At 37.4% G+C, this 7,500-nt stretch overlaps 1 long non-coding RNA gene across 1 annotated transcript in view; it reads left to right on the top strand.

Moving 5' to 3' along the window:
- Positions 1-7,500, top strand: part of LOC137997634 (uncharacterized) — a 20,332-nt gene that overhangs the window by 10,515 nt on the left and 2,317 nt on the right. Inside the window, exon 2 of the long non-coding RNA XR_011122538.1 lies at positions 3,376-3,610. This is a non-coding gene — a long non-coding RNA (uncharacterized lncRNA). The remainder of the gene's footprint in view (positions 1-3,375; positions 3,611-7,500) is intronic.

The following is a 7,500-nucleotide window of genomic DNA, read 5'->3' as shown; positions in this document are numbered from 1 at the left end:
ATTTATTCATTCATTTATTTATTTATTTATTTATTTATTTACTGATTGAGTATGAATACATACATGGTGGAATCAACAATAGGACATAGGTCCCCTACGAAGTTAACCACCAGCCCGCTCCTACGTAAAAACATTAAGAACCCATCCCACCCTGACTAAAAAATTGCTAGCAATGACAACTTGTGGAGATTTGTCTTAAGACACTTAGGACAGATAATTTTATACGACCTAATATCATCTTGATCAAACACGTATTGCAGTCTTTGGAAGTAAAAGGATTTAAAGGATTTAACTTGGACTTAAACAGAGAAACAGAGGTAATAGTAGTAATTTCGTTAGGTAATGCATTCCAGAGATTGACTATGCGAAAAAAAGTAGGTATCGCGAAAGCTGTTTGTTTTAGGAATGGTTAACTGCCTAAAATTATTGCCTGAGCTAGAGCTTCTAGTGCTGCATCTAGGTTTGTACATATTATTGTATGAGCTGCCAATCAACCAGCTTGCGAAAATTCAGGGAGTTCTGAATGCTTCTGCTAGGCTGGTATGTAATGCGCCTAGGTTTTGTCATATTACACCAATAATGCGCGATTAGCATTGGTTGCCTATCGGGGAACGCATCAACTTCAAGGTACTTCTCCACACGTTTAAGGCGTTACACGGCCTCGCGCCTCAGTATCTACAGTCCTTAATACGTGTCAAGACATCATGCTATAATCTTAGGGGTTCTAATACTTTCCTCCTAGCTATGCCATCAGTGAAATCTAAGGATTAGAGATCGGGCATTCGCCGTCGCAGCGCCGTCATTGTGGAACTCTCTGCCTAGTGAGCTTCGCTCAATCACTTGTGTAAATAGTTTTAAAGCTCATCTGAAGACCTTTCTTTTTAGACATGGACATACTTAACAGAGATTTTAATACTTTCGCTAATTATTTATCAATTAGTTTTTACCATATTGTATATATTTTTAGTGTATTAGTAGTCTTAATAAGTCTAGATCTTGTGATAAAATTGATTAAAAAGACAAACGCAACTAGATTCATTTTGACAACGTTTCGACATCGTCCGATGTCATCGTCAGGCAATGAATTTTAATCGGATGAAGCATAACTTATAGTACAAGAACAATAGAACAATTGTATATATTGTTCTATTGTTCTATTGTTCTTGTACTATAAGTTATGCTTCATCCGATTAAAATTCATTGCCTGACGATGACATCGGACGATGTCGAAACGTCAAAATGAATCTAGTTGCGTTTGTCTTTTTAATCAGTATTAGTAGTCCTTGCCATATTATTAGCTAGCTATTTATCTATTATTTCTCGTATTTATAACTTAAGAATGCGCATCTGAACATAGTCATCTTAAGATGCGTACTAGCAATGAATAAAATATTATTATTATTATTATTATTATTATTATTATGTTAAATACCGTATTATCTACAAAATTTTATTATTAGTATATAAGGCTATTTATTAATTGTCTTTCGCCAAGGTACATATGTAATATGTTAAACTCCCGCACTATTTCCTATTCTTTGCGTTCGTTTACAAATAAGTTACTAGAAGTCCCGAATTCGAAATTGAAAACATACGGCGATTGAAGGTTTTCTGTAGCGGGCACCAGCATTATGGAAGTAGCTACCAGAATCAATAAGAAACACTGAATCTTTAACTTTATTAAAAAGAACTTAAAAACATATTTATTCAAGCAATCATTTTCTTACTATTTTAGACAATTCATCCCACCTAGATGCACTGGATTTTTATCATTGTGATTGATTGACAATTGAATTTTATATTTTGTAAAGCGTCTAGAACAGTTAGTTGCATAGACGCTATAGAAAGAAGGTTCATTATTATTAATTGCGGGCCAACCGGCTTAGGCAATTATACTGCATATGTCCAAAAATTAGAAACAATACATCAATAAATAAATAACAACAATAATAATAAAAAGAAGGAAAAAAACTAATTAAAAGGAGCAAATTTATCCTTTGTCGTGTAGGTAATGAAGCTAACAAATGCGAACCATTAGTGCCACATTAACGTTTTCATAATTTCGCAAATTTGAGAAATTATCCAATTCTGTGCTTCCTTTATCGCTATGCTTACAGCTTTCGAATCTTGCAAAATCCCAGCTAACTCTTTTTCTTAGTTAATGCAGTGTGCAGCCGAAAAACCAAATACTACTTGTACGCTGCTTACTTTGTGAACATTGTGTATGTGGGATACTGTTTCCTAATCATTGGAGCATACTCGGCAGTTGGTTGTAGTACTACTACTACTACTACTACTACTACTACTACTACTACTACTACTACTACTTATACTACTACTACTACTACTACTACTAATAATAATAATTATTATTATTATTATCATTATTATTAACTGAGTCGTCGAGACACGACTCATTCTCAACTTCCTTGCTGACTCACTTCGACGTGTAATTAATGATCCCTCTTCACTACTATGCTGATGTCAATGATACAACTGCCTATATATTTTAGAACTAACAGTTGGTTACGAGTCTATACTTGTATACTTACAAATGAATCAACTTAAAAAGTAATACAATGTTATTAGGTCTGGGCTATCCTAAATCTTATTTCTTCGACAAAAGATAAAAAATGGCTAGGTTTACAATTTTTTTCGTTCTATAGTATTGTTGCTTTTTGTCAATACCAATGTCATTCATCATTTCTAAGAACGCAGAGCATTCGTCGGAGGAAACATCAAGGGAACTCATGCCTGTAATTACTTCTCAAGTCTTTGACCCAAGTTCAAGTATTTTTCTTTTTTGGGTACTGCATTGTTTTTAAGGTTACACTCAATTTCAAGTAGTCAGTTGTTAATTACCTATACGTAGAGAGATTTACAACTGCATTCAAAGACAAATAAAGTTTCAATTATTATTATTATTTATTGTCGCACGTATTTCGAAATCTAACTGATGACTGTAAAACAATAATTCCAGATTGCCCAAAGTGTCAATATCGGTGGATATTGACCTTCGTTACTTTCTTGTTTCTAGCCACGGAACCTACGCCAAAACTCATTTTTTTGACCCCTCGGTAGGTAAATAACCAATATTGAACTAACTCATGACCAATATTAAATCAAACGAGTCAAGTGAAACTTGAGATCATACCTCATTCTGAAAGCACTCTGATGAAATAAGTTCATCCGGGTGGGTGAAGTCTTGAGAAAGGGCTTTTGTTCCTCTCACGTTGTTTATCTGTCACTTAGTATCCCAAATGACGTTTCTACTGCCCAATCGGAAGTCAATGTGACTTTTTGTTGTATATATGACCCGCAAAATTCAACCTTACCACCGGTACTTTACATTTTCTTTACTTTTTCCCATTGCAGTTTTATTGGCATCAAGATGAAAATTTCACTTCTGCTTCTGGCAGCGCTGAGCGTGAATATGTTGTTTCATATGTTACTTAAAGGAGCGCAAGCATCGGTGGTGAATGAACTGTTGGATGATGAAATCTCGGTACTGGGAGAAGAAATTGAAAAGAGAAGCAGTCGGAAACCATGTGGCTTCACGTGGAGATGCCGAAGACGTAGTAAAAGAAGACGACGGAAAAGAGAGATAAGGGTGAGTAAATTCAAGGCTGCCTATGAGAGCAAAAATGGTTGTGTTTTGTTCGGAATTTACAAAAGTAATCGCATAGAAATGAAAAAAAAAGCTCTGTGAGGCAGTAGTGAGTTTTAAGAAATTGTCATTGTCACGGTTTTTTTCACACTAAGGCCTGGCCAAACGCTCGCAACAGTTCAACGCAACATCTTGCAACATTGTTGCGTTGAAATGTTGCGAGCGTTTGGCCAGGCCTTTATTTTTAAATACTGGAAAGAATTCTTGGTATCGATTCATATGATACAATTTTTTACCAACAAGAACCCTATTATACACTGAGAGTATTTAATGCCGTCCGCAGCCAAGAAAGGAATTGATCGTTCAGTTTTGATTTGGCGCAACTAAAAAAGATCAGTGAAGATAGCTTCATCTGCTGGAATTCACCCAGTCTTCTTAGATTGTACATTATGAGTTACACAACAGCAAGGAAGAATAAGTGACAGTGTCATTCAGGCTTTAATAAGGGAACGTAACCTTCGATGGCAAGCGCAAAATTCAGTTTATTTAATTGGTTTGAAAAAAAAAAAGGAGTTGAATTTCTGTGCATCGTACCGGCGGTCTCCGCCACCACCTTACTTGGTGGGCAAACACAGCGTTACGTGGCTCAATTTTGAGAGAAAATTAATTCTACAACACTCCAGAGTTATTAAGAAAGCAACCGTGGACAATAACTGAATTACAGAGCATTACTACATAATCAAGTCCACGTTGTATCGGCTCTTCCCCAAAATATTTACTTTTTCCACAGCTCTGTTTCACCAAGCGATTATAGATGTTATGGTACTCTATTATTGCGTACCAAAATGCACTAATCATGGTGACGTAATAGGTCACCATAGCAACAGGAAGGTTATCCATTTGATTTCAAACGGTTACATCGCAGAAACGGCAAAAAGTGATCTGGAGGTTTACATAAAACTTCCTTCAAAGTTAAGGAAAGAAAAACCTTCCTGGAGCGGGTTCAACGGCATCTTAAATTTCCCGCGAGCGAAGGAAAATCTGAATCTGCTGCAGAGAATTTCGTTTTAATTTTGCGCAGAGTTTCAACCCAACGTGCTTATTACTTTTAAGATATAAGCATTTAACGACAAAAGATATCGTGGTTTTCGTTGTGGCCCTGTTGTTTCTATAGTAATCAATTACTACACAATATTGACCGCATTTTGATAAGAAATAATTGGTTGTTGCCCATGGTTTCATAACATAACTGTTAAGTGATACAATGTTGTCGATTCAATCCTTCTGAATATAAGTTATTGGATTTCGCTGAATCGAAACGTCTATAACTACGCAAAAGAGACAATATTATCGATCACGACAATTTTAGAAAATTTACAAGTATTGCTTACGGTCGATGTAGCTTAAATTTGTTCACCATTCTTCACAGAGATGGTATCTGTACATGCGCTTTTAAAGGGAGGTTTTCACCACCAAAGTTTGAGCGCACTTTGAAAGATTCATTTAAGCCGCGTTACCGCCGACTCTTCTCCCCGACAAATATGGCGGCGGAAGGCATCAAAAGGGCTACTTCAGTGAATGGCAAAGAGAAATGCGCCAAAATATATCACATTGCAATACATTAACGCATTGCATTTCGTCCACTAATTTTCTGGTGTTCTGCTTTTTGCCTTAATCGTCTATGCTTAAGCCTTTTCATCTCCCACCATTGTCTTTCATTAAAATTAAATAACGGCATGAATTAGTTCTTCCATTCCGACTCGACTATAAAAAGTCAACTTGAGTTCAGAAAAGACGAGGGCGAAAAGGCAATGTTGCAATAAAGGAAGCGCTGAAATGAAGTCTCAATATAGATCAATATAGATCAATATAGATCAACTATGGTTTTACAACAATATACTTAACGACTATAAAAATAGTTTGCGACATGGGTATCAGGTGTCTTACGGAAAGACAACGACGAAGGCTACGAGAACGTCACCCAAAAATATAACCATGCGATTATTCCAAGTATTTCCACAAGGAACAGATTTGCCAAATTTCCAAAAATAAAATAATTATGTGCGGTCTGGTTGGGTACTCCCCTAACCGCTAATTTGATCGTTCCACATCTGTCTCTCTTTTGTTGAGGTCATCATTGCTCAAGTCCCATATTTATAATGGCAATGGGACTGAGTGGAGTCCAATTCGGTCTGTAATCATACGAGTGATTGACAAAGTCGGATGACCGCGTAGCGGGAGTCCGATTTGTTTAATTACGAGTATGATTACAGACCGAATTGGGCGCCACGAACTCCTTTTACCAACTAATTATAACCATAACAATTTCCGAGAAAACAAATGCATACCTTTTTCACTGTCTAATGTTACAAATTCGTCCATTTTGGAAAATCCCCAGTTTGGTAGGGCAGGTGGTTGTTGCTATGGTTATCACATCTGTGATTGGTGGATTAAGCTGAGTGCACTTAATGTGATTGGCTGATGTCACTGTCCGATCTCATTGTTCGATTACAACCCTACACAATACTTAGTGAAAATAAAGCAGTTAATGCACCAATCAAATTTGAGAAAATTGTAATGGTTATGATTAAGAACGATACGAAAGGTCGCCCTTACATGGTCATTCTCGATGTTGATTATTGTTTTATTCTTATTTGGTAACGGGTCAAGGGACAACTGAAACTCAGAGTCCTAAGCAGGATTGAATATTGCAAACCATGTAACACAGCTCAAACTCCCTACCCATTAAACTACAAGAATTCCTGGGAAGCGAAAAGGTCGTAAGTTCAAATCCCGCATGCGACGGTACGTTTCACTTGTCCTTTTGCCTTTTGCGAAAACGGAAGACTGAGACCATTTTCACTGACACATTACACCATTTACCATCACATGGTCGTTGTAAAGTCCAAAATTTTCGGTATTTTACACTACCACAAGTTCGTAACCGAAAAATCTTGTTCTACAATGGAATGCGGCCCTTCAGTTTTAGGCTACTGTTAGAGTTTTGCTGGGCAAAACGTGGCGATATTGTGTTCCTTCTACGATATAACATTTTGCATTTAGTTCGAGCATTCCCTCGTACTTGGCTGCAGACAAATGAGAGGCGTTGTGTTCATCAGGCCCAATCTGACTGGTCGTATTCTAAATTTAGACAATACAGTAAACTGATGGGTCAAAGCCAAATGAGAGAGAACGTTATGGACTTCTGACACTATGCATTTGCTCGAGTCTTGGCCGGTGGCAACCGTTAGTTAAGTCCTCCTTAAGACTTTTAGTTGTCATGTAAGACGACGTGCTTGCTTGCGACGGCATAAAAGGAAAGGAACTTTATTTAAGTGTCTAGTCGTTCTAGCGCTGGAGCACTAATTGGGGACACTGTAAACTGAAATTAACGATGAAAGCAAATCAAGTCAAATGTTGGTTTTTGAGGAGAGGGGAAGCCGGAGTACCTGGAGAAAATTAACCTCTCGGTGCAGAGTAGAGAACCAACAAACTCAACCCACATATGACGCCGACTCAGGGAATCGAACCCAGGCCACATTGGTGGCCTCTCACCACTGCGCCATCCCTGCACCCACATTTAATGCGTGCTTTCTAACACAGTTCAGTCCTTATGGTGAGACCACAGCTTGTACTGGACACATCTTGTTGAAAAAATCGGCTTATATTGGAAAAGAGCAGCTGATGAAAACGTTACGTCATTGTTTCGGAGAATAGAAAAGCAAACGAGAGGAATACAGCAAAGAACATTAATTAATGAACTAGTACATTTTTATATTCTTGTCCTAAGTCCCGACAATCTAATGAAAGGTGGACGCGAAGCGCTTCGTGACTTTCCCTAGTTTGCTGATGATAGTGATAAATTGACGGCACTTGGCGTAGAATAATTTGGC

The sequence above is a fragment of the Montipora foliosa genome, chromosome 3 (genome assembly GCF_036669935.1).
Source record: "Montipora foliosa isolate CH-2021 chromosome 3, ASM3666993v2, whole genome shotgun sequence".
Classification (NCBI taxonomy): Eukaryota; Metazoa; Cnidaria; class Anthozoa; order Scleractinia; family Acroporidae; genus Montipora; species Montipora foliosa.
This window is presented reverse-complemented; position numbering and strand designations above follow the sequence as displayed.